The 24,285-nt window shown below is 48.3% G+C and overlaps 1 protein-coding gene across 2 annotated transcripts in view; it reads left to right on the top strand.

Moving 5' to 3' along the window:
- The window catches only part of Rarb (retinoic acid receptor beta), a 333,644-nt gene that overhangs the window by 292,761 nt on the left and 16,598 nt on the right, over positions 1-24,285 (top strand). The window lies entirely within an intron of this gene.

Below are 24,285 nucleotides of genomic sequence, written 5' to 3'. Positions count from 1 at the left end.
CTTAGAAGCCACGTCTTTTTCATTCCATATCCAAAGCACTTGTAAAATTAGAGTAACAGCAATGTCCTATGTAACAGCTTTAGGTACCCAGTACCCAGTACCCAGTACCCAGTACCCAGTACCCAGTACCCAGTACCCAGTACCCAGTACCTAGTACCCAGTACCTAGTACCCAGTACCCAGTAAACACTAAGCACTCGATTTCAGTAAGAATTAGCCACTATTGCTGCTACTGATGGCTTTGCTTGGATGTGGAGCAAACAGAGCAACAAAAAAAGCAACACCACTGGGCCACTTGTGTCACATGCCCAAGGTCCCAGCTTCCATTGCTTGCACCATAAGAAGGTCGAAAAGGCTGAAGGATGAAGTCTGGCCTCCCTGTCCTGTCGTATGTGTTCTCTCAATTCCCCCCATGTTCCTTCCTGTGTAACATGTCTGGCGTCACTGGAATCCCTTCCTGGAACCTCTCCTGTTCTCTGGGATTGTTCAAGTTACACGCCTGCTTACATACAGACTGAATTCTCAGCAGAGGTGATGTTCATTATCAGTGAAACTTTCTAAGATACACTCGATCACAAATCGAACCTTGTGGGTTTTTGCAGAGTTCTAGGTGTTGAGTTTGGAAGCAACGCTCAATGTCTCGTGGTCTCGGAGGAAAGGGGCAGACCACAGCTGGGCTTCCACCATGCCGAACACTGCAAAAAGTCCCTGCTTTCCTGAGTCTGCTGGTGGGGCACCAGGCATCCCCCCCCCAGGCTCTTTTGCAAGAGGATGCAGAGGTGTTGCCTAGAAGCTGAAACCATAGTCTGTGTGCTTGCCAAGAGAGCAAGTGAGACGATAAGGATATGTGTGGGACTCGGGGAGAAACCAAATACAGCAGATTGGATTTACCGCATTAGTGATAGGGAGAGAGAAGGGAGCGCTGTCGGGGTTCATTTTTCCCCTAAGGACAGGCTGGTTTACAATCCACCTGGCTGTTAGCTGGGCTCAGTGACTCTGGGTTACTCAATCTCTCAGGGCTCTGGGTCAGTCATCCTAGAACCTGTTTCCCTGGCCTTCTGTTTCTTCACCAATGGCTGTGGAAGAGTTCCAAAGTACAAATCTCTTGGTTGAGTGGAGTCATTTGACTGGGGCAATGTCCAGCTTCATGGTCTCACCTGGTGAAGAGGAACACAGCCTAATATTATCCTCGGTCTCTGCTGTCAGGACAATGGCTGTGAGACTCCAGGCAGGTGGCTGCCTACCTTATCAACCTGCGTCCTGGCCTCTCTAGTGGGGGAAGTACAAATCCTTTCTTCGTTTGGTTGATGTGAATGAAAAATTCATCAGCACATAGAAGACAGCAGGACCCAGAGTGAGATGACTGGATTTAGCCAAGGGATGGGGGAGAAGAAGGTAAAAGGGTCACAGTAGTAACCCCGTCCATCCTCACCTTCACCCATCTGTTCTTTTGCCATTAAAATGTCTACAGTTAGAAGCCCAAATGGAATCTGCCTGCTCTTCACTACGGCTCTGTTCACAGCAGTGAAGATGTGGGACCAGCCTCTACTCCAGTACCCAGTCAACACACAAGTGGATAAAGACGTGTGTGTGTGTGTGTGTGTGTGTGTGTGTGTGTGAGAGAGAGAGAGAGAGAGAGAGAGAGAGAAAGAGAGAGAGAGAGAGAGAGAGAGAGAGAATAAACTTCACTTTATTGTAGAGTGAAATAAAGCCAGACACAGAGACAAATGCCCTGTTTCCCCTGCTATGTGGTCTCTAACTTTTAATAGAAAAACATGAAAGTGAAAGGAACACTGTTTGGAGGACAAGGACCTGTGCGACAGGAGAAGGAAAGACCATGCAGGGTGCAGACTAGAAACAAGGCTAACAAGGGAAGAAGGGGCAGGGTGAATGGGATTGTGAGTGCATTGTACACATGCATGTGCCGTGTGTTTTGACATGTATGACCCTGCCACGCATCCATCACAACCCATCGTCTCCTACAAACCTAGGAGACAAAACCGGCACGAGGAGAGGCATCTAACCTCGTTTTAAGGACAAGAACAGAAGCCAAGACTGGCTGCACAGTTACAAAAACACAGCTGTTTAGACGCTAAGCCGAGCCTGGAGCCACCGTGTGCACAGTCCTGGCCCAATCCTGACAACACCTGCCAGGCTCGCCTCCCGCTGCACAGGAAATCCTCAAGTGTGAATGCGGAGAAGACCGAGCAGGTCCAGTTTCCCCAAGGCTACAGGGACCTATTGCAGTCACCGCTGCATCCCCCACACAGTCAGGCCACCACCCAGAAAGGTCGCTTCTGGGTTTGTTACAGCTAAAACAGTTAAAATTTAGCTTTAAAAGACAAAGTACAGATGGACGTTGCTGTACTGACCAAGGGCATCAGAAACTTCTAGAAGGAACGGTGTTTCCGAGGTCCTTTAGGAATCTAAAGATGAGGCTGGTGAGGTGGATGAAGTGATCCTGGTGGGGTGCGTCCTTGTGACGTGAGAGTTTTAGGAAACCTTGGACAAGGGAGTTGGGGGGTTTTCCAGTGACCATGTGGGCTGAGAAAGGAAGACAAACTCTCACTGTGCTAACCAAGATGGAGATAGTTCAGAGAAATTGAGTAAGAAATGAAATTCCCAGAATCAGGAGAAAAATGAGTCAAAGGCCTTCCCTAGGGTGCATCCCAATCAGAAAGCCAAGTCGGGTGCCCAGGCAGGATGCCACAAGGGCACTGCCACCCTGGAAGCCAGAGGCGCTGGTTTGGAAATGAATCAACAAGAGACCCCAAGCCCATGAGAGTAGAGGGGGTTGAAAGGACGGCTTGGTACAGTGGAAGGAAAGGTTGGTCAGAAGAAGCGGTATGAGGAGCATATGGAAAGGGCAATTTAATGCATTAAACTCATGCCAAGCCAATTGACTAATGTGAGCTTATGTTCTTGTAAATTATTTCAAGTGTATATAGTTTCCCCTGAGATTGCATTACTCTGCAGTTCAATATGGGTTGAATGTTTGAATAGGCCCTAAGTGAGCCATATGGGTGAGTGTGTGTGTGTGTGTGTGTGTGTGTGTGTGTGTGTGTGTGTGTGTGTGCCCGAGCACGACCTCACCGCATTATGTGCACATGTGTGAACCATCGGTTGAGCCAAGTGTATACTCCTGATGCAGTGAGCAGGCTCCTTCAGCTTTCCAGGGGAGCACTCGCATAGACAGTATAATTCTCCCTGTGTGGACCAGCCCTCACTCTGATGAAGAGACTCCAGTAAGGCTGGGCTGTCTGGCTGTGAAGGTGCGTCCCCACCCATGTCTTGAGTCTGTGAGTCCTTTGATGTGGCAGCCCCTTCTCTGAGCCCAACTCTGAATCACACTGTCATTTGTCTATCAACCCTCTTCTTAAAAGCCTGAGACCCTGCTCACAGAAATGAGGATGTGTGTGCGTTCAGACTATCACAAACTAAAGAGTCCTGCTGCCTAGCGGCCGGGCCTCACACCCCTCCACCCCCTATACCCCTCTCATGCTCTGTCTCCGGATGCTTCGTGAATGTCAGGGAATCTAGGTCAGTTTACCCAAGTAGAAAGTGTTATTTTATTGAGTTAACTTGCACAAACTGTTGCCTTGTTTTATGGAAACAAAGCCTCTGTGTCCCTGACATGTTCTCTGGGAGTTTTCATGGGCCTTTAAGAAATTACCTCTATATAAGTTAATAATGAAAGCCATGAATAAATGAATATAAACGGAAATCAAATGAGTAGTGAAAACCCTCCATATATGGGATTTTCCAGGACCCTGTGTGTCTCCCTGGAGAATTTAGCAAGCATTGAGCCAATTTTATTGTGTGTGTGCAAGTTTGTGATTGTGCAAGGACTTTGGGTAAAATTGTGATCACAGTTCCAATGCACCGATCAGCACTAAAGACAAGGTCCATCTCACCCTTGTAAAATTGTCATTATTGTCTAATTTGACCCAGTGAATTCCATTGAATCCATTTCATCATCCAAAGAGGATGGGGACTCCGGGCTACTAGACTTCATTTTGATTCACGCCATCCCATCAGGCGTTTGGTTGTACAGCTGTGGCTTTTTAAATCGCTTAACTTTACAGCCATGCTGCTCGGGAGGAGAAACAGTCGGTGATGCAGAAATAGTGCTGTACCCGGAAGATGAGGTGAGGACAGCTGCTGGCAGCAGGCAGTTTTTAGCACTGGGATCTCTATTTTGTTTCAAGAATCAAGAAGCAATTTGTCTGCTCCAGGCTACCTTTACTGTATTTATGAAGCTGTGTGTCTGTGGCGATTAGAACTGAACAGGAAAGCCTGGTCCTTCCTTCCCATAGTTGGAGGAAAACCTATAAAACAGCAACCCGATGATGCTCGATTGGTCCTACCCAGAGACTTAAAGACTGAACCCCTAGCCCCATTGTATTGGGCTCAGAGAGTTCAAAGCAGCTAATACCATGTGACGACTGTTTCCAGAACTTTCCCAAGGTGTTGCTCTGCTAATCATAGGAGAGTCAGAGGGAAAAAACATCACCTGTGAACAGTCTAGCCTTAGCCATCAACATTTGGTTTGGTTTCTCGAGACAAGGTCTTACTAATATAACCCAGGCCGGCTTTGAACCCTCATATTCCTGCCACAGCCTCCCAGGGGCTGGGATTGCAGGTAGAGATTCTCACACTTGACCGATCAAATCTTTTTTTAATTAAGCAGATGCCTCTAAATACAGTTGTCATGGTTACTCTTGTCAACTTAATTGACAGAATTTATAAGACACAATCTGTGTCCATGAGGGCTGAACAAGGGAGGGACATGTGCCCTGAATGTGGATGGCACCACCTTAAATGTGGGTGTGGACCCAGATATAATAAAGAAGGAGGAAACCTGAGAGAGCAGACATGATTTTTCTCTGCTTCCTGACTCCTGCCATGTGCTGTTCCGCTCCTCCACACCTTCCCCTCCATGGTGGACTGAGCTGTGAGTCCTAATGCCCTCTCTCTTCACTACAGTGCTTGGTCAGACGTTTTGTCAGAACAACTGTAGTCTGCCATCACAAATTTGGAATGTACAACAAACAGGCAGCCCATGACGACTCTGAATTCTCCCAATGTGCGAAGACATTTAGATACCAGAAGCCCATGCAAAAGCAGTTGAAGACTCTAACCTCAGCAAAGTACAAGGTTCAACAGAGATCTGGGGGTACCATGCAGCATCCTGATATAGACCCTTCCAGCAGGCAGCTGGGTGTCTGAGGAAGAATGTATTAGAGTGTTAGCTGAGCTTAGCAAAAATGATTAGGCCCATTCTCACAGCAGTCACCCATCAGCGGTCCTAGATTTGCCTCTTTTAAGATGCTGAAATTAGGCCCCAGAACTTGGCACAGTCACCATGCCCCCAGAAACCTCTTCCTTTACCAAATCAAGTGTCTCTAGTTTTTCCTATAGCTGTCTGTCAGCATGGTTTCAAAAGTGGCCCAGCGTTAGTCTTAACTCCTGGCCAGCCTTTTTCAGTCAATGTTCATTGTAAATCTGGGGAGGGCCTTTCACTGAAGCTGAGGAAGGACAGTGAAACAGATACAGGCCCTAAATGCCCAGGCCTTGAGTCTATGAGGGGAGCATCCATGGCTTCCTTCGGGCTAAACTCTTTTGACTTTCAGTGGGAACCATCTATTTCTAAAAACTCCAATAGGACTTTTTGTTGTTGATTTTGAGACAGGATCTTGCTATGCAGCCCTGACTGGTCTCAAATTAATAAGATTTTTAGATAAGGATGTGAAAGGAAAAGCTCTGGCCAGCCTCTTGACAGGCCGCTGGAGTTGACTCGTCGACTCACACACAAGTGTCAGCCGTGTTCAAGGTACTGAGGGACAGATGTAAACCAAAGGGAGCAAAATCTGAGTTCTGGGTGTCTTAGCAAAAGATAAGTTCAGGATAAATATGGAAGGAGAGGCAAAATGAGGGCAGACCCACATGCAACAGAACCCTCAATGCCAGTGTGCTTAAAACTAGAAGAGAAGGAGTGTGAGGTGTTAAAAACAGTGCAGGACCCCACTGAAGACTCTGAAGAGGAAGGGTTCCAGAGAGTGCCACTGACTGGGGTCTAGTTAGTGACCTAACTATGCTCTGATATGTGGGTCTCATTGCTGGGGCTGCAGATCAAAGTATCGTGAAAATTTGTCAAAGTAGCTTAGTGGGGTAGACTCAGGAATCGGTATTTTATACTTCTCCTGCATGGCTACCTGGGTGCTTGGGACTGAAGTAAATAAATAAAATGCCTAACTAAATGAAAAATTTCCTATCAAAATGACTTAGTGACCATCTTACTCCAGGCATCACTGTGATGGCTGCTGGCCAGATGGGGGCTTGGGTTCTCATGCACTGTTGGAAACAAAGGATAGTGGAAGGAATTCTTTTCCTTCCTTCTGGAGAGACTACCTCTGCCATACCTCCTCGTGACAGGCATAACACTTCAGCCAAGCTTGGCCCACACCATGAACTAGGTAAGGGCTGTACCTTGTCCTTCGGGGACAGGGCCATTGATGTCTTTGTCCGCACCTGTCGAGTAAACTGCCATTTAAGACAGTAGGAGGGGGAGGGGAGGGACACTAAATGTGCGTGGCCAGGGCTGTGGAGGCCCGGCTGCCTCAGAAGCTGCTTGTTTGCTTCCCTGCAGACAAAGTGGTGGTGGCTGCTGGGGGTGGCCTGAGTCCTGTGTCAAGCAGCTTTGTAAGTTGGACTTCAGCTCAGGAAAAGGGGAGTTGCAGTTAATAAGAAGGAGAGGTTGCACTTGAGAGCTGTGTTTTGCCATTCCACTTGAGGCTCATGGAAACACCTCAGTAGTGGATCCGTGGTGGGCAGAGTTCAGCTTCTGGCCTTATCTGCCCATTTGGAGCCTCCTTTCTCTCCTTGAAAGCACTGTCGGGATTTTCATAAAGGCCCGAGATGTCTATTGTGTCTGTCTGTTTACAGGAATCATGACGGATCAGACCTCATCTCTGGCTGTGGAGCCTTGAACTAAAAGCTCGAGGGTCTGGTCAAAGGAAGGCCAGTGCAAAGCTGCCTCGAAACTAGCAGCCTATGCTCAGTTCAGTGTGAGCAGAGCTGAGGCGTGCACTGTGAACTCAGCAGGCCTTTTCTGTGAAGCCGTCTGGCTTATCCTCAGGGTGAAAACAACTGTCATCCACGTTCAGCTGGGCTTGTTTATCGGTCAGTCAGTCAGTCAGTCACTCTCACTCACTCACTCACTCACTCACTCACTCACTCACTCACCCACTCAGCCACCTAGTCAGTCAGTCAGTCAGTCAGTCACTCACTCACTCACTCACTCACACACTCACCCACTCAGCCACCTAGTCAGTCAGTCAGTCAGTCAGTCAGTCAGTCACTCACTCACTCACTCACTCACTCACTCACTCACCCACCCCGTCAGTCAGTCAGTCACTCACTCACCACCACTCACCCACCTACCCACCTAGTCAGTCAGTCAGTCAGTCTCACTCACCTCACCACTCACCACTCACCCACCTACCCACCTAGTCAGTCAGTCAGTCAGTCAGTCACTCACTCACTCACTCACACTCATTCGCTCACTCACTCACTCATTCAGTCACTCACTCACTCAGTCAGTCACTCACTCACTCACTCACACTCACTCACCCACTCTACCCACCTAGTCAGTCAGTCAGTCAGTCAGTCAGTCAGTCACTCACTCACTCACTCACTCACTCACTCACTCCAGAAACACATGTTGCAGAAGAGAGTAAAACAGACCACAACCCCTGACACTGCGGAGATGGCACTTGTGGAGAGAGACAGTGTATGTGGGTAAGGTATCACTGAAGTTAACCAGAAGTACACGCTGTACTGAAGGGAGATAACTATTACTTACTTAGTACAGTGGAAAGGGAAGTCCTGCTGGGAAGTGATTGTTCCATGTCTGGGCTTCCATATGATCTCCAGGTCTCTGCATCCCCCATAATTTATTCCAGCTCCAGCTCTTGGCTCCTGATAGGTTGGTCCAGGAAAATACTGAACATCTTTCATGAACAGGACATATCCCCTCTCCCAAACACCAAGAATTTCTCCCTCAGTGTCAGTGGGTACACATGCAGAGGCATGGTTGGTGGTCAACTAAGGAATCCATAGGGCTTTGAGTCTGAAACTCAAACTTTAAAGAATGAAGCTCATGGAGTGTGGGAATGGTTGCAAAGAGTTTCCTGATTGGTTCTTATGAGAAAGAAACATTTTGTAAAGACCTTCTGGCTTGCAGGGACAAGTTCACTAAGTCTGGTAAACTAATCAAGCATACATCCCAGGATGTGGCCCAATGGGGGAACTTTTAAGCCAGCGGTGGGGACATGGACAGCAGAAGTATTCATTGGAATGGTGTAATGACCAGAGGGGCTCAAAAGTAATGCCCTGTCAGTGTGGTTAGCAAGGGACCTGCTACGGCAGGAGTAGAACTGTTTGCTACCATGCAAAGACATAAGCAAGCTTCCTTGTGGAGAAGGAGTGCCAGTGTCTGCAAAGAAAGGTAAGCAGCAAGGTGCCACACATGGGCTCTAGCTGGACACTGGACACTGTGGCGTGCCATGCCTTTTGGAGGCTTCTGTAACCCCTTTCCTAGAAACACTTCACAGAAAGCGTCAGACCCAGCAGTGGGGTGCACAGTGTAATCCCAGTACTCAGGAAACTGAGGCAGATGGATGGTTATGAGTTCAAGGCCAGACTAGGCTACATAGGAATCTCCTGGAATATAATAAGAACTATCTGTAATAGAAAAGTCAGGAAGAGAAAGGGAAAGTGAGAGGAAGGGAGAGGAAACAAAGGAAGAAGAAAGGTGGGAGGGATATGATGTCTAAGATGCCCATTGAAACACTGCTTTTATAAGCACGGGACAGAAGAAAGCCTGTATAAGTCAGCTCACACCCAGTGAAGAGTGCCATGCTGGTTAGTGTTGACATGAGGAGATGTTCACGATGCTAAGTTGGGAGAAAACAAGATCAGAGATCTGGGATGTTCTATGATCTATGTTGAAAGAAAGGAATTCGTCAAAAGAAAAAAGAGTAAACTAAATCAAATATGAACATGGATGGATCCTGATTTCTGTTTCTTTTTCTGTAAATTTCAGTTCTTCCCCGGTCTTCAGTGAGCTCATGTTGCTATTTTTATTTATTCGTTTGTTAGGGTTTTGTTTTCTTTGTTTTGACATGCACAGTCTAGTTAAGTAGCCTAGGGTGACCTTGAACTCATGATCCTCCTGCCTCAAATCTGGGAGGCTAGAATTCCATGTGTAGACCAGCTCACCTAGTCTGTGACTGTTCGTTAAATGGTAATTTTCTTTGCAAAGAAAGCCCTTATTTCACAAAAGCTAACTGGAAATTGCTTTCATGCTGTGAATATGAAACATAGAAAACATAAGTGAGTTTTCCAATTAGACTTGAGTTCTTTCCTCCAAAATCTCATGGCTAGGCGAATGCTTCCAAAATCTAAAAAGGAACAAAACCGGAAGCACTATTTTGTCACAACCATTTGGGATAAGGATCCTCAACTCATAAATATCCCGGGAATTACCAAGCTCATCTCATGCCCAGTGTTCCCCAGCTTGCCTCACCAAGTTTAGCCGACCTAAGAACAGCTTCCCTCTGCTGGTAAATTTTATGTGGGGAGAGGAAGCTATTATATAGCCTGTTTGCCATAGTCTTCATCTTTCCACAGGAGCTATCCAGTAAGTCCCGTAGCCCACAGAGTCCCCAAGAGGTCACTTAGCTTCCCTGAACATCTACCTCCAACTACCTTTACTTTGCCTCCCACAGCAATGGGTATATTTTTGTCTGTAATCTTTGGTTGGCTTTTCAAACAGCAGCTTGTGCCAGAGCTGGTGATTGTCGTAGCTTCATTCAGCTCACTGGGGTTGCTGATTCGAATAGGATAGAAGAAATGCAGGGAGCAAGGCCGATAGATGAAGCATTTACCCAATGTCCACATAGCTCTGGGTCTAATCCTTGGTAACTAGGAAAAGGAAAGGGAGGGAAGGGAGAAGAGGGAAGGGAAAAGGAAAAGAAAGAAGGAAGGGTAGGTAAGGCTGGGTATGGTGGGGAGTAGTAGAGTATTTGCCTTGTGTGCACAAGGCCATGAGTTCAACTCCTAGGACTGGAGGAAAAGGGAAAGACTGGAAGGGGAAAGGGGAAGGAAGAAAGGGGACAGAAGGGATTGGGGTGCAGCTCAGGTGTAGAGTGTCTAGTACGTGCAAGACCCTAAGCTCCATTCCAATGCCTCAAACCAAACGGGCAGGTTGTTCTGTGAGCGTACTTCATTGTTGTCGTCGTTGTTCTGTTAGGCCTTTTGCTACGGCCTTGTAAAGAAAACGGGAATTCCCGTGAGCAGGCCATTCTCCTCAGGCCTCGATTGCAGTAAAGCGTCCATGAGTCTTTCCTCCATTCAGATGCCCTGCGCCCGAAGCTTGTGTTACTCTGCTAGCAGGTGGAAATGGAGAGCTATCGCGTCAGGGCTTTCTGACCAGACCGAGTCCTTTCATCACTGCATCCCTCCCCACACCTCTAATCTAGGCGACCATGAGCCCCAGCACAGCCTGACTTCTTGTCCCTTCATATGGACAAGGTGCCTTCTGTCCCTCTGTCATGTGAGGCATACTTCTGGTGCAAGGATAACAGGTCAGCAGACGGAAGGCAGAAGGGTAAACCAAGGCAGTCAACGAGTCCTTTATTTTCTCTGCAAATATCTGAGGACGATGACTGAGGGCAAGGCAGTAAAACTCCATCTTTTTTCTCAGTAGAGTGAAAACTCAATATGAAAATAGCCATTTCTGTTTGGAGAACGTATAGAGCCATAGTCTGATTTAAGCAACATGCTCTCTCCATTCGAGTCTGGCAGAGGAAGAAGGGCGGCCTCCTAGCTGAAGTGATGTAACTCTGTAACCCCCCATAAGGCATGTTGTTTTACCATGATTCATTTGGCTTCTGTGAGGTGGACTTGGGTTTGTGTGCAGTGGGTGAAGTAATTGGAGTGAGCGCTTGTCCCTAGAGACAGAATCAATCACTGTTCTAGAAGATGGTGACATTTTGGAGAGAAACTCTGAAGAAAATGTCATGCTTAAAAAATTAGATTTAAACACACTAGCACCGGATTTATTTTTATTGCACTCATATGGATACCCTGATTGATTATCAGTCTTATAAATGTTTAGCACGTTTCTCACTTCTCTAATAATCAGAATAATCTAATTTTCAATGTCATTTAATGTACTCTATTCAAGGTTATAATAGATCATATTTCTAACAAAGCACAGCAATTATGTAATGAATACAGGAGAGCCAGCCTTCATATTCCCTCGCCTTTAAGGCCACGCCAAGAGAAAAGGCTTAGAAAGACCATCCCTTTAAAGGGGGCATGCACCCCAGGCCTGTGCCACCATTGGGTAGAGTTTTCTTTTCCATGCTGATGATCAAATGAGGCTTTTTCAGAAAAACAAACCTGGGAGGAAACAACAAGACTCAAACCCTCCCCTGCATGTTGTTGGTACACCTGGACAAACGGACAGATTGGTGGGGGCGGGGGGCGGGACTTACTGACCTCCTGTAATCATGACCACTTTCTTCCTTCAGTGACGTACATGGTTTAGAGAAATGCTATGCTCTCGTTCTGCGTATTCCTCTGATACTCCTCACAGCAGTTGCTAAGGCTGTGGACGTTGAGGATGTGGGGGCTAGCCTCTGTCGTATTGTATGACGAGGCTAGCCTCTGTTTGTAGAACTGAATGCACTGGGCTGTGTTTACTGTGTATTTCTCAAGATATCTGAGTCACTTTGGAGAAGCCAGATGTGTCTTTTATACGTGTGACTTGGAACTGATCCCCGAGTCCAGATCTAGGGTACGAGTTTGATATGATTGCCTTCCTGGTATGGAATCAGATGTTGGCAGTTCCACTAACAGCCCTAAAGGAACGTCTCCTTTTACGTTTTGCTGTCGGCGAAGAGATTTAAGTGGGACGACACGGTAGCAAGCCTTCAGGCATCTGGAGCCCACAGGAAGGGGACTATACAGCAGGTGCACTGTACAGCTGGTGGGGAGACAGCCCGGGCACATGAGAGCCGCAGGAGCGGTGGCGTTTGCAGATGGCATAAGCAGAAGTAAACGTAGGGCAGTGAAAATGTTTATGAAGATGTCTCCCACACCCTGGCTCAGACTTGTGAATACGCAGTGGGTGCAGAGACGAGGGAAGGTTAAGTCTGGAAGCTGACCAGCATACTCGCCCCACGTGCTAATAACACGTCTCCATCTTAAGGTGTTTGACAAGTCAGGCCTTGAAAGACCGTAGCTCTCTGCGTTTGGAGCTGACCCAAGAGCCTTGAGGATGTATCTTTAGTTCCAAGTGATACATTTTTAAAATGGACGTTTTCTAGGACTGAATATCTTCCAGGGCAGCTGACCACGAAATGAAATGTATTCACAAACTTTTCTTTTCGATGTAATTGGAAAAATATAGGGTGAAGAAAGCCAGGCAAAGGGGAAAGTGGCTGCTGGAATCTTAGGAGACTATGGGAGAAAATAAAAAGACAGGCTACAATGCACTCCGCTCTTCTGGGGCCATGTTGGCTTAGAACCTCGCTAAGCTCAAGCTCATGGTGACCAGCACTGAGCTCACGCTTAGGCAACCTCCAGCCAGAGGTCCACGTTGCAGCCCAGCCCTCTCTCGCACTCAGTTCTTACGATCGTCGCAGAGCTGAGGTCCTAGATGGACCCTAATGCATCTCTGATGTGCAATTCTGTATATCTGTAATCGTGGGCTCAGAATTGCACCTGATACTGAGAGGTGTTCTGAGTACATGGTGGCCATACTGGGTGCTCCAAGTCACATGTGGTTCATTGGGGAACACTGGCTACTTTAGTAAGTGCTGGCTTTGAACTTGAGGGCTCTTGGCGTTAAGGCTGACCCCCCTTTTGTGGCTATCGTGAATGCCACAGCAGTGAACACAGACGTGCCCCTGTCTGCATGATATGCAACATGAGAGTTCTTCCTTTGCTCTCACAATCCTAAACACAGCCACTGGTCCACTGTTCCCTCCATCTCCCCTCTTCTGAGTTTCTCCACAAGATCTGTCATGGCCAGATGGGAGAGTGGGCCAGTTTGTTTGCTCCCTGCCCACCTCCAGCCACCATCTTGGCAAGCTCAGCTCATTCCTTTATTTTTTCAATTGGTCCCCAGCGTGGACTATTGTGGACACCCAGACAACACTGCTTACGAAAGAGTCACAGTGAGAGTGGAGTGTGGGGTGCAGAATGCCCACAGTACAGCGCACAGCATGCCTGGAGTGTGGGGTGCAGCATGTCTGACTATGGGGTACAGCAGTCACATCTTAGAAGGGCTCCTTCTTTGCCCACTGTAGAGATCTGACCCTGACTTTGCACCATGCTCTGGCCCCAGCTCTGGACGGCAGACACAGGAAGTTTGTTGGCACTGCTTGTTACTTTGCGATGTACATCTCCTGGCAGTCTCCAGGGAGTTTCTGCCTTACAAGGCCCCAGCAGATCTCATTCCAGTTGAATAGGAAGTTACGTCCTGCTGCATGTGGACATGGGTTTGTTTGTTACGGGAAGGGCAAAGGAAAAGAACTGGGAAGCTGGGGCTTCATATTTTATGTTGTTTCTTGGAATAGTTTTTTGTTTTGGATTTTTTAAGACAGGATTTCTCTGTGTAGCCCTGTCTGCCCTTGCTTTATAGACCAGCCTGGCCTCTAACTCATAGAGAGCCTCCTCCTACCTCTGCCTCCTGACTGCAGGGGTTAAAGGCGTGTGCCACTATGTCCAGCTTGAAATACTTTTTTGTCTTGCTTTGACTCCTTACCATAAGCGTTCCTGAAAGGAGAAACTGCAGTCTCTGTTAGGGACAGACATTCAAGTAAGTGGCAACCTGTGATGCTGAGAATGACAAAGCTGATGAGGTCCTTTCCAGCAACTCTCCCCTAAGGCTCAGAATCAGTGAGACAAACAGAGGACTCGTGTGGTCTCAGTAGGACTCATTCCTTTGATAGGTGGGCAACTGGGGCTTCTCTGTTCACAGCAAGGAGCTGCTGTGTTAACACTGAAGGCAAACTGGCACTAGTACTGACCAACAACGTGTGTAGAGACCCACACAGCTGGTGCCAGCTTATTTTTTGCTGTTTGATCTTCAGATTCTTTTTTAAGCCAGGGAATGATCTCTCCATAGCACTCAAGGGCAGCCAAGCAGAGGAGAGAAATCCCTTGTTACATTTGTGTTCTACACCCCAATCTTTTACAAAGAAAAAAGTTCTGAAAGTCACTTTATGCACAGTATCTCAGAAGCATCTGTGTTGGAGTCTCGCTTCTGTAGGAGAGTGGCTGGTGGCCCCTGAGCCCCTCGGACTCATGTGCAACCTCGGGAGGTCTGATGGCTGTTCCTGGTTGCCAACTTGACTGCATCTGGAATGAGCTACAACCCAGAAGTGGAGGGCACATCTATGATCCATATCTTGAGGCACAGTGGCCATAAAAATCTTAGGCCAAGGCAAGGTAGTACACGGCTTTAATCCCAGGGCGGTGAGGCAAGCAGATCTCTGAGTCCCAGCCCAGCCTGGGACAAAGCAAGTTCTAAATAAAGTACAGTTTAGGTCCAGGTGTGGTGGTAATCACCTTTAACCTGGGCCACACCTTCTGCTGGAGACCTACATAGGGACAATGGAAGAAGGAAGACAGGGGCAATGAATGGTCAAAGTTCCTTAAAGCTATTCTTGTAGGAAGCCCTCCCTACATCCTCCCATGCTGAACACACACACACACACACACACACACACACACTTACTTTCACTGTACCCAACACACAGAAGCAGCTAAAATGTTGGTTCCAAAGCTGAGTTTGATCCACATTAATTTCTAGAGTGGGGAAGAAGGAAACACTGAGGGCAGAGGGTTGGCTGGCGTTCTCTGTTGTATTGTTTGATAAGAAGTGCCTGTCCCCAAGCTCTGGCCATCACAAGTCACTTTCTGGGCTTATGTCAGGCTATCCAATAGCACATTGAATGACTCCATGGGACAGCATAGGTACCCGGACTCCCACACATTTAATCTTGTCCCTTACCAAGGTAAGAACTGTCACAGGTTATGCCTGGCACCCTCTACTCTAGCTCTGCCCCATGATCCCTCCTTGATTCAGAACTTCCAGGTTTGCATCAGAGTTTCCAACAACTGCCTCAAGCCCAGATGTCTCTCCTCTTTGGACAAATGGATTCTTTTTATACTGTGGCTGCCAGAAACAACCCAGTAAACTTAAATCCAAGTTTCCTTGGCAGGGCTTCCAAGACTGGGGACGGGGAATCAGAGGAGGACCCTGGGCTGTTGTCCTACATCCAGTCTGATGTAAAAGCCCTACCCCATAGCTTGCTCCAGTCATCTCCCAAGCTCTCCTAGAAGGGACGCGCACGGGCCTCTATAAAAGACTTCTTGCTGTATTGAGGAGATTTGTTGCAGAAGTCCTTGTTTTCAAGTCTGTCTTATTTTTCATGAGTTGATTTTTTTAATATTTTCTTTTTAATTTTAAAATGATCTTAGAGAATAACAGATTTCCATGTAGCCTTTTTCTCTTTTTAGTTTTTATTTGAGTGTGTGTGTGCATGTGTGTGTGTGTGTGTCTGTGTCTGTGTCTATGTGTATGTGTGTGTGTGTGTGTGTGTGTGTCCACTGAAGGCACAAAGCAATCTTTTGTCATCTAAATGAAACACACAGTATGAACACCCACAGATGTAGATATTCTTCTAATGGCTCAGCTTTCTAAAATGTATTCAAGAGCTCCTCCACATTAACATTCTAGGTGGGACATTAATGTTCCACATGTTAGCAAACATCCAGAAAGCCAATGGCCATTTTCCCATCCCTCAGATGGTTTATTGATACAGACACTGGTGTATCAAACAACATCTGAGCATCGTGTTCCTAAGGTGGTGAGGTGGCCACGTTTAGCCCACTAAGCCAAAGTTCGGTACAGCCTTCCTTCAGAGGATGAGCCACAGTGGGGAGCTGTCTGTTTTCCTCACTTGCTTTCCCTGTAGTCTCCACTCACTCACAAGGTGCTAGGCTTGTCTTCCTCTGCCTTCCTCCTCCCTGCTTCCCCATTTTCCTCTCCCCCATTCTGTTCCTTTCCCCTTTTTTTCCCCTCCTCTTTGCTGTTTATTTCCCCTCCCCCTTCCTCTGCTGCCCAGATGAGATCGCCTGTCACTCAATCCCTGAGTATTAGTTCACAGACCATATCGTATGTCAGCTGTGGTTCATTATGACAAACTCCATTCTTTATTTGGCTCAAAGTCTTCGGCATCTCCCAGACTCTTTGTTGAACACATGAATTGGTATTTAAAGTCTGAGGAGTAGGGAAGCCCGTGTTTGATGGGCAGTGGCCCCGTCTTTCTTACACAGTTGTACAAACTCAGGACCGGGGATATTAAAAGGTAAACTTTCTCAACTAGCAAATGGTGAATTAAAACATAGACCTTTGGAATTTCACTCAGCCTTACTTTCATTTGTTTAAGATCTACATAAAGATCTCTAGGATGTCCGCGGGTTAGGATAGAAGAGGACAGAACCAGGAATATAAACAATCATTTGTTCAAATATCTAATATGGCGTGTGCTACTGTTGTGTATCAGTGAGCTGTGGTTGTGTAACAAATTCTCCGTCATTCAAGGCTCGGAACAGTAAACATTTGTGACCAAAAGTGAGACGTTGTACTGCGTGAGCTGTACCAGGCTCTCGGGGGGTGTGGCCCATAGGATAACTGCCGTACAGCACCACTGCTGACTGTTCTGTCCCCCAATCCCAGTGATTCTGACTCCAGTTTGGTCTACGACGATCACGACTGGAATGACTGGCTTGCGTACTAGTTACTTTTTCAATGCTTTTATAAAACATCACGATCGAGGCAATGTATAGAACAAAGAGTTTATTTTGGATGTATGGTTGCAGAGGGATGAGCCCAAAATGACAGTAAGGGATGGCAGCAGTCAGCGGGCATGGCGACTGTGGCCAAAGCTGAGAGCCCATCCCACAGCGTCAAACAGGCAACGTCCACTGCAGATAGTCAAGGTCTGTTTACTCTCAAAGGCCATATCCTCCTTCAGCAAAGCTGCATCCCCTAACCCTTCCCAGATGCACCATCTGCAGACCAAGGGTTTGAATGCCAAGCCTATGGGAGTTATCTTTTAAGTCACCACAGCTCTCTGCGATCTTTCAGAATTCCTGAAACGCAGAACATTCCCAGCTCTGAAGACCTCAAAAATATCCTAGGAGGGAAAGTATGGCGAGAAGGCCAAGGGCAGTTGTAGTCCACTCGCTGAACATGGTCTGGGTTGGAAGGCACTGGGAAACGGAAGCTTTGCTGTTCTAGTTCATCGTGATAGTGTTTGCTAACTGAAAACCCACAGCTTCCTATAAGGACTACAGTAATTACATAGAACAAGGAATGCATTTATCTGCACCCATCTACCAGAAGCTTTTGCTTCCCTCCCTCCCTCAGAGGCTGTCGGAAGGCAGCCCATACCTGCTCCACAAAGAAACACAAAAGATATTCTCATGGCTCCTCCAGACAGTTTACCAGCTGACTATTCTAAGTATGCTCATTCCTGATGCTAGGATGACCACCTTTTTTTTTCTTTAAAAAGAAAAAGTCAGTGGACTCACCAGTGAGTGTTTCAAACAGGCAAGAGACAGGAAGGGCAGCAGCAGCTATGACCTTCAAGTAACTTGTACTGTGAGTGTGTACTGTCCGGTGTGCATTGAACTCTGATCCTCACATTGGAGTCTTTTTAAAGACAGGCAAAGGACTATGATGGAGGTGTGCACTCCTTTAATCCCAGCCCTTGGAAGGCAGAGGCAGGTAGATTTTTGTGAGCTGGACACCTGCTTGGCTTCCATAGCAAGTTCTATGCCAGCCAGAGCTCCACAGGGAGACCCTGTCCCCAAAGTGAGTGACTAGTAAATGAATACATGAACAATATAAAAAGCAAGGTGAGTGTTGAGTGAACCTTGGTTCAGAGTCAGACAGCCAGACCACAGACATGATCGTGTCTTCCGAGTCCATTGCCGTCTCTTACAGCCATGACTCAGCCCCATCTACAAGCACAAGGTCCGAGATGCAAACCGTCACTGAAGTAGCCCCTTGTTGCCAGAGGACAGAGCAAAGGACCACCAAGTGAGAGGGAAAGATTGTGAAAACTGTCCCTGCAATCACCCCATCACCCATGTCCAGCACCTTTACACAGCGCAGCACAGTAGAACGTTCTCTTGGCCCACTGAGGCAGGCAGGAGTGGGCAGGGTAGTTGTTGACCGATTTGTGTTTGTTTGCCTTATGCTCCTGAGGATTAAGACCAGTGCCTCACATACGAGAGAAAGCAGGCATTTTCCCACAATGCTATAGTACCGGGCCTCTTTTTACTTTTTACTCTTGCTGAGACAAGGTCCCACTATATTGCCCAGGCTAGCCTTAAGCTTTTACCTTCCCGCTTAAGCTTCTACAGTGACTGAAAAGACAAACCCAGCTTCTCTCTGCTCTCTTCTCTAGAGTTAAACTGAAAATGACTCTTGAAGTTCACATGTCACTGAAAGAGAGCCTCAATACCTACACCATTACCTTGTAAGCATGACCACCAGAGAGAGAGAGAGAGAGAGAGAGAGAGAGAGAGAGAGAGAGAGAGAGAGAGAATGTGTGTGTGTGTGTGAGTGAGAGAGAGTGAGAGAGAGAGAGAGAGAGAGAGAGAGAGAGAGAGAGGGAGAGAGAGAGAGAGAGAGAGAGAGAGACGGAGAGAGAGAGAGAGAGAGTGAGAGAGAGAGAGAGAGAGAGAGAGAGAGAGAGAGAGAGAGAGAGAGAGAGACATGCGGCCCCAGCAGGGTTGATCACACCTGCTGAGATGGAGGACGGAAGTGGAGTGGAACAAAGTCCACGTGCAAAGATAGGGTCTCAGTGCCTGAAAGTCACAAGGGGAAGAGCGTGTCGGAACTGCCTTGATGATCTCCTTAGTATAAAATAGTTTGGGAGCCATCTGGCCTTTGGCTGTTCTGGTACTCGGGGCTCTTCTGTGCCCGCTCTGTAGCTTTGGGAAGCTGGTCCAGGCTAGAAGGTACTAGTTGAACCTTGGGAATGCTACCTCCAGATTGTTTGACTGTCTAATTGTCTGCGGAATTTTGACAGTTGCCCCTGCTTGCTCCCTGGCACAGTGGACACCCACTGCTACCTCAAACCTGACAGGGTATAGAGTCACCTCTGCAAGTCCTACAAGGGCAGCTGGAAGATGCCCTGAGTTGCCAAAATCAAGGTCCCAAGGAGTGAAAGGATTCCATTCCATGTACACTTGGGATGCTCTGCATACTGACCGGAAAGAAAGCCACGCATCCACCCTGCCACTGCTCACTCTTCTGTGTGTCTGACTTCTATCTAGTGTATGAGGCTGATTAGGGAAAAGGCAGCCTCCACCTGCACGAACACTGTGCAGTGGAAGAAGCCTTCTTGCAGCTCAGCTCAACCCAGCTCGGCCCAACTCAGTGAAGCTCAGCTCTGCTCAGCTCAGCTCAGCTCAGCTCAGCTCAGCTCAGCTCAGCACAGCACAGCACAGCACAGCACAGCACAGCACAGCACAGCACAGCACAGCTCAGCACAGCACAGCACAGCACAGCACAGCTCACAGCACAGCACAGCACAGCACAGCTCAGCACAGCTCAGCACAGCACAGCACAGCTCAGCTCAGCTCAGCACAGCACAGCACAGCACAGCTCAGCACAGCTCAGCACAGCACAGCTCAGCACAGCACAGCACAGCACAGCTCAGCTCAGCTCAGCACAGCTCAGCACAGCACAGCACAGCACAGCACAGCACAGCACAGCACAGCACAGCACAGCTCAGCACAGCACAGCACAGCACAGCACAGCACAGCACAGCACACCACAGCACAGCACAGCCCAGCACAGCACAGCACAGCACAGCACAGCACAGCACAGCACAGCACAGCCACAGCTCAGCACAGCACAGCACACAGCACAGCACAGCACAGCACAGCACAGCACAGCACAGCACAGCACAGCAGCTCAGCTCAGCACAGCTCAGCACAGCACAGCACAGCTCAGCTCAGCACAGCACAGCACAGCACAGCTCAGCTCAGCACAGCACAGCACAGCACAGCACAGCACAGCTCAGCACAGCACAGCTCAGCACAGCACAGCACAGCACAGCACAGCACAGCACAGCACAGCACAGCACAGCACAGCACAGCACAGCACAGCACAGCACAGCACAGCACAGCTCAGCTCAGCACAGCACAGCTCAGCTCAGCACAGCTCAGCTCAGCACAGCACTGCACAGCACAGCACAGCTCAGCACAGCACTGCACAGCTCAGCTCAGCACAGCTTCATACTGGGACGGCCTGGGTTAAGTGTTTAAGCACCAACCACTCTTAAGTTATGGGAAAAGTAGTCTCTCAACAATTAGTGATATATCCACCTGCTGTCAGGTCCAATGCAGTTCATTTACATAATTAGTCCAGAAAACAGTCTTTAAACTCAGATTAAACCATACTTTCGCGCTCCTCTCTTGAGCATTTCAGTACAGTAGTTACAGGAGAGCTTCACTCACCAACTGTGACCCATTATTCTTGCAGTTAGCAGGGAGCTGAGGAGTTGGGATGTGTGAGCTTCAGACTTTAATTTTCAAGCAAGAATAAATAGACCATTATGCTCCCTCTGCTAAACTAAATATGAAAAAGTCTTTTTTGCATTTTCTTGTTGATGACAAGGAAATTTCAGGAAAGCGTCGCTGTCTCCTTCCTGGGTCCATGTGGAGCTCACAGCTTCCTGTGTTTCCTGCATTCAAATTTAACCTGTGCATGGAAATCAATATTCCAGATACATGCACAAGTGCTCACATTAAAATGAACATGCCTTCATTTATTTCCATGATTAGACATTCAAATAAAAGTGCTTGGGTGTCTGTTTTCATATTCATAGGTCGGGATCTGTACATCAGAGGTATTTGTATAAGTGACACTTTTATTACATTCATTTCATTTGCAATATGATAGTGGATCATAAATATGTTACTTTCATGCCGCCAAATGTGATTTGTAGCACGCTGCCCCTCACGGGTAGAATGCCTGATATTTATGAAGCACCTTTACTCCAAGAAGCACTTTGCAAACATCGGGCCAGGTCCTATCGCAGGTGCATAAATCACCCTCCCACCCTTACATCACCCTCCCGGCCACTGCTGAAGGGGCAGGAGCAGTCAGTGATTCCGCCGCGGACCACTAGGTGACAGCAAGGCTGCTAATTTTGGGAAGCAACAGCTCAGATGAGCTCTGCCTGGCCATATACATGCCCCCCCAAAGGGATGGAAGGCCATATTTAGTCACCCATTCTCCTTGTCACTTATGCGACAGTCCCCGAAAGGCCACTGTGGGTTGGGCTGTGTCAAGCTTTGGGAATATGGAGGAAGTAGAATGAAGCCTTCCCTTTAATATGCTCCTCAGAGCAATGGTGCACGAAGGAGCAGGCTATGATGCAAACTGCCCATGTATGTCCACTGTCTTCCCCAAGAGGAGAGCAGCTTGTCAAACCCCAGGGCCTTAGTGAATGGGTGGCTGTGTCCAGTTTGGGAGAGAGAGAAGTCTGAGGCTGCAGGGAGAGAGGTCTTGGGCTCTGTGACCATTGTCCTCACTGCCCCTTAGGGTACCTTCCTCAGGCCCTGCATCACCGTCTGCAGCCACAGTGAGAACCCTCACACCGTGTCAAGCACACCAAGCTCTCCAGGGCATCCTTCACAGGGCTTCGTTAGCATTGTGTGTGACGGGTGTCACTCGGCACTGAAGAGCCAGCCTACGTGACATTCAGAGCCAGCCAAGTTACCTGCAAGACGCAGGGCCTGCACAGGGTCTCCATCCACCCCTGTGTTTAGGATGCTGTGAGGAGTGGAGGGCACTGTTGTCGTATGATAAGCAGCTCAAGGTTCAGGTTATAATGCACTTGGTGACAGCACCACTCCCCCTGGGAGGTTTCACTTCTCTAGAATCCGGAACAGTTCCGTTCAGAGGCTGAGACTTTGGGAAATCAGCACGTTGCTTTCTGGAAACAACTACTACACCGAAGGCCCCGGGCCTCCTTGATCCTTGTGGAGTCTCTCCCTTCCTCTGAAATCTTCCTCTACTGCTTGCTGAGAGGGGGTTCTGAGCCCTAGAGATGGAAGGAGCTCCTGCCCCAGCTCCTGGGGGGAGGGAGGGGTTCATGAGCTGGCATTCCCGAGCTTACGACACTGGCTGACCCTCACTGGAACTGATCTGCTGTGTGTTTGAAGATCGAAGGTGAAATTTGGCCTCTTCCTCTGGTCAGAGGTGTTTAGAGACTCGTGGCCTCAGAACTGTCCCGAGAAGCTCTCAAAAAGGCATGCCGTGGGACACTAGTCATGTGATGTGTTCATGGAGTCATTGCTCCTGTACCACTATAAAATCCAGCCATCTTCTGTTCTTCAAGGAGAAACTGTACTCCCTTCAAGCCTCCTTCCCCCAACCCAAATCCTTCCCAGCCACTGCTGTCGGACTATGGCTGTTGCATACAAATGGGAAGGTATGCTGCAAGGCCTTCAGCAGCTGGCTTCTTCCCTTAGCATAGGCTCAGAGTTCGTCCACAGCATAGGCTGCGTCAGCACTCCCTTCTTGTGACAGCAGGCGGTAATCCATCACTTGACAAGCCTTTGGTTCATGTGCCATCCACCAGTGGGCATGTGGACTGTCCCTCACGGGGCGGGTTGTGGTGGGAATGGCGAGACTCAGGCTTGCATTGTTCATAGATGTTGAACACAGATTAGCTCACATGTGTCCACCCATGGCAGAACAAGAACTGCTAGACCCTGTGGTAACTCTGAGAAATGACAGACCTTCCTCAGAGCTGTTTGGGAAAGACTCTGGTTTCTTAGGTTTTACCTCTGTGTTGGCAAAGCAGAGGTCAAAGGAGGAGTCTAATGTCTAGTACAAGACCCCGAGACACCTACCCATAAGCCTTTGGGATACAGTGTCTACTCCCTGGCAGAACATCATCCCTTGGGAGAGCCTAGAAACTACAATTTGCCACTGTGCTGCCCACCTTACTGCATACTGCTTCTACAGCATTACCTATACCCATGTACATGCACACTTGGCAATGGGAGGCCTTTCACCCACTCCTCACGGATCCAAGGAAGGTCTGTCTGGCCACAGAGTTACAAAGGACCAGCATGAAGTCCCTGCTTGGAACTCACTTCCCCACTGTCTAGAATAGCTCTGTTCCAGGGCCTGAGAAGGAAGGTGCAAGCCTGTTTCTCCCATGCGTCCACTTCCTTAGTAGTAAGCAGATCCGGTAAAGAGAGAACTTGGCAGTGCTGCCTCCTTGAAATGGGATTAGGCGAGTTCCTTAGTCAAACCTCCATGCTCAGGTATCAAGACACTCACACAGTGCTCCTCTTTCCAGCAGTGGTCCCTCCTGGGCCAATGAGCTGCTTACCCAGACACTGACTTCCCCTCTGTGCTATTAGCTGCCCTCACTTTCTCTAACCCTCGTCTCTCCTCACCCTGTCTCCCCATTCATGTCTCCCTGCCTCTGCCCTCATCTCCTGCCCACAGAGGGCCTGAGGACTCTCCCACTATGGACACTGTGTGTCCTGTTGGCCTCTGTGCCCTTAGGGAGGCATCCAGGCCAAATCCTCTTAGGCAGATCAGATTATGCCCTGGGTCATCTTGCATCACACATGCCCAGGTCATGCAGGCATCATTCACATCGGGGCAGCCTCAGTCCTGACACCCCAGGGATCACAGACTCCCTAGAGGGTTCATGTGATCTGGTGTCACTTATCTGCCTCCCTGGTTTCAGGTTCCTTCCAAGTGTTCCTAGCCAAGAGCTTGACGTGGCGCTCACTCACGCCACGGAGAGATCTGGCCCTTGGAGGAGGCTGTCCTACAGCTCTGAGTCCTGAGTACTGCTGTGTGCTTGTTGGGTTGGGATGTGCAAGGCCAGGTGGCCCTTATCTGCTGAGGTCCAACCAGCCACAAGTGACCTGGAACTGACTATGAAGGTACAAGTGCCTGGGTGGACAGTTGTCTTGGCTGAGGCTTTCAGACTGTTTGAAATAACACGAGTAGTGGGATATTGTGTGGTTAACACAAGAAATCTAAGAATAATACATCAAGGGACATAAACAACAGCCTTATCCCCATCAAGCAGAATCTTTTCAGGGAGCAACCAGGAAAGTAAATAAGTAAATAAGTGAGACCCTT

Source organism: Rattus rattus, chromosome 12, assembly GCF_011064425.1.
Source record: "Rattus rattus isolate New Zealand chromosome 12, Rrattus_CSIRO_v1, whole genome shotgun sequence".
NCBI classification, from domain to species: domain Eukaryota; kingdom Metazoa; phylum Chordata; class Mammalia; order Rodentia; family Muridae; genus Rattus; species Rattus rattus.
The sequence above is the reverse complement of the archived record's forward strand: the minus strand, read 5'-3'. Positions and strand labels throughout refer to the sequence as shown.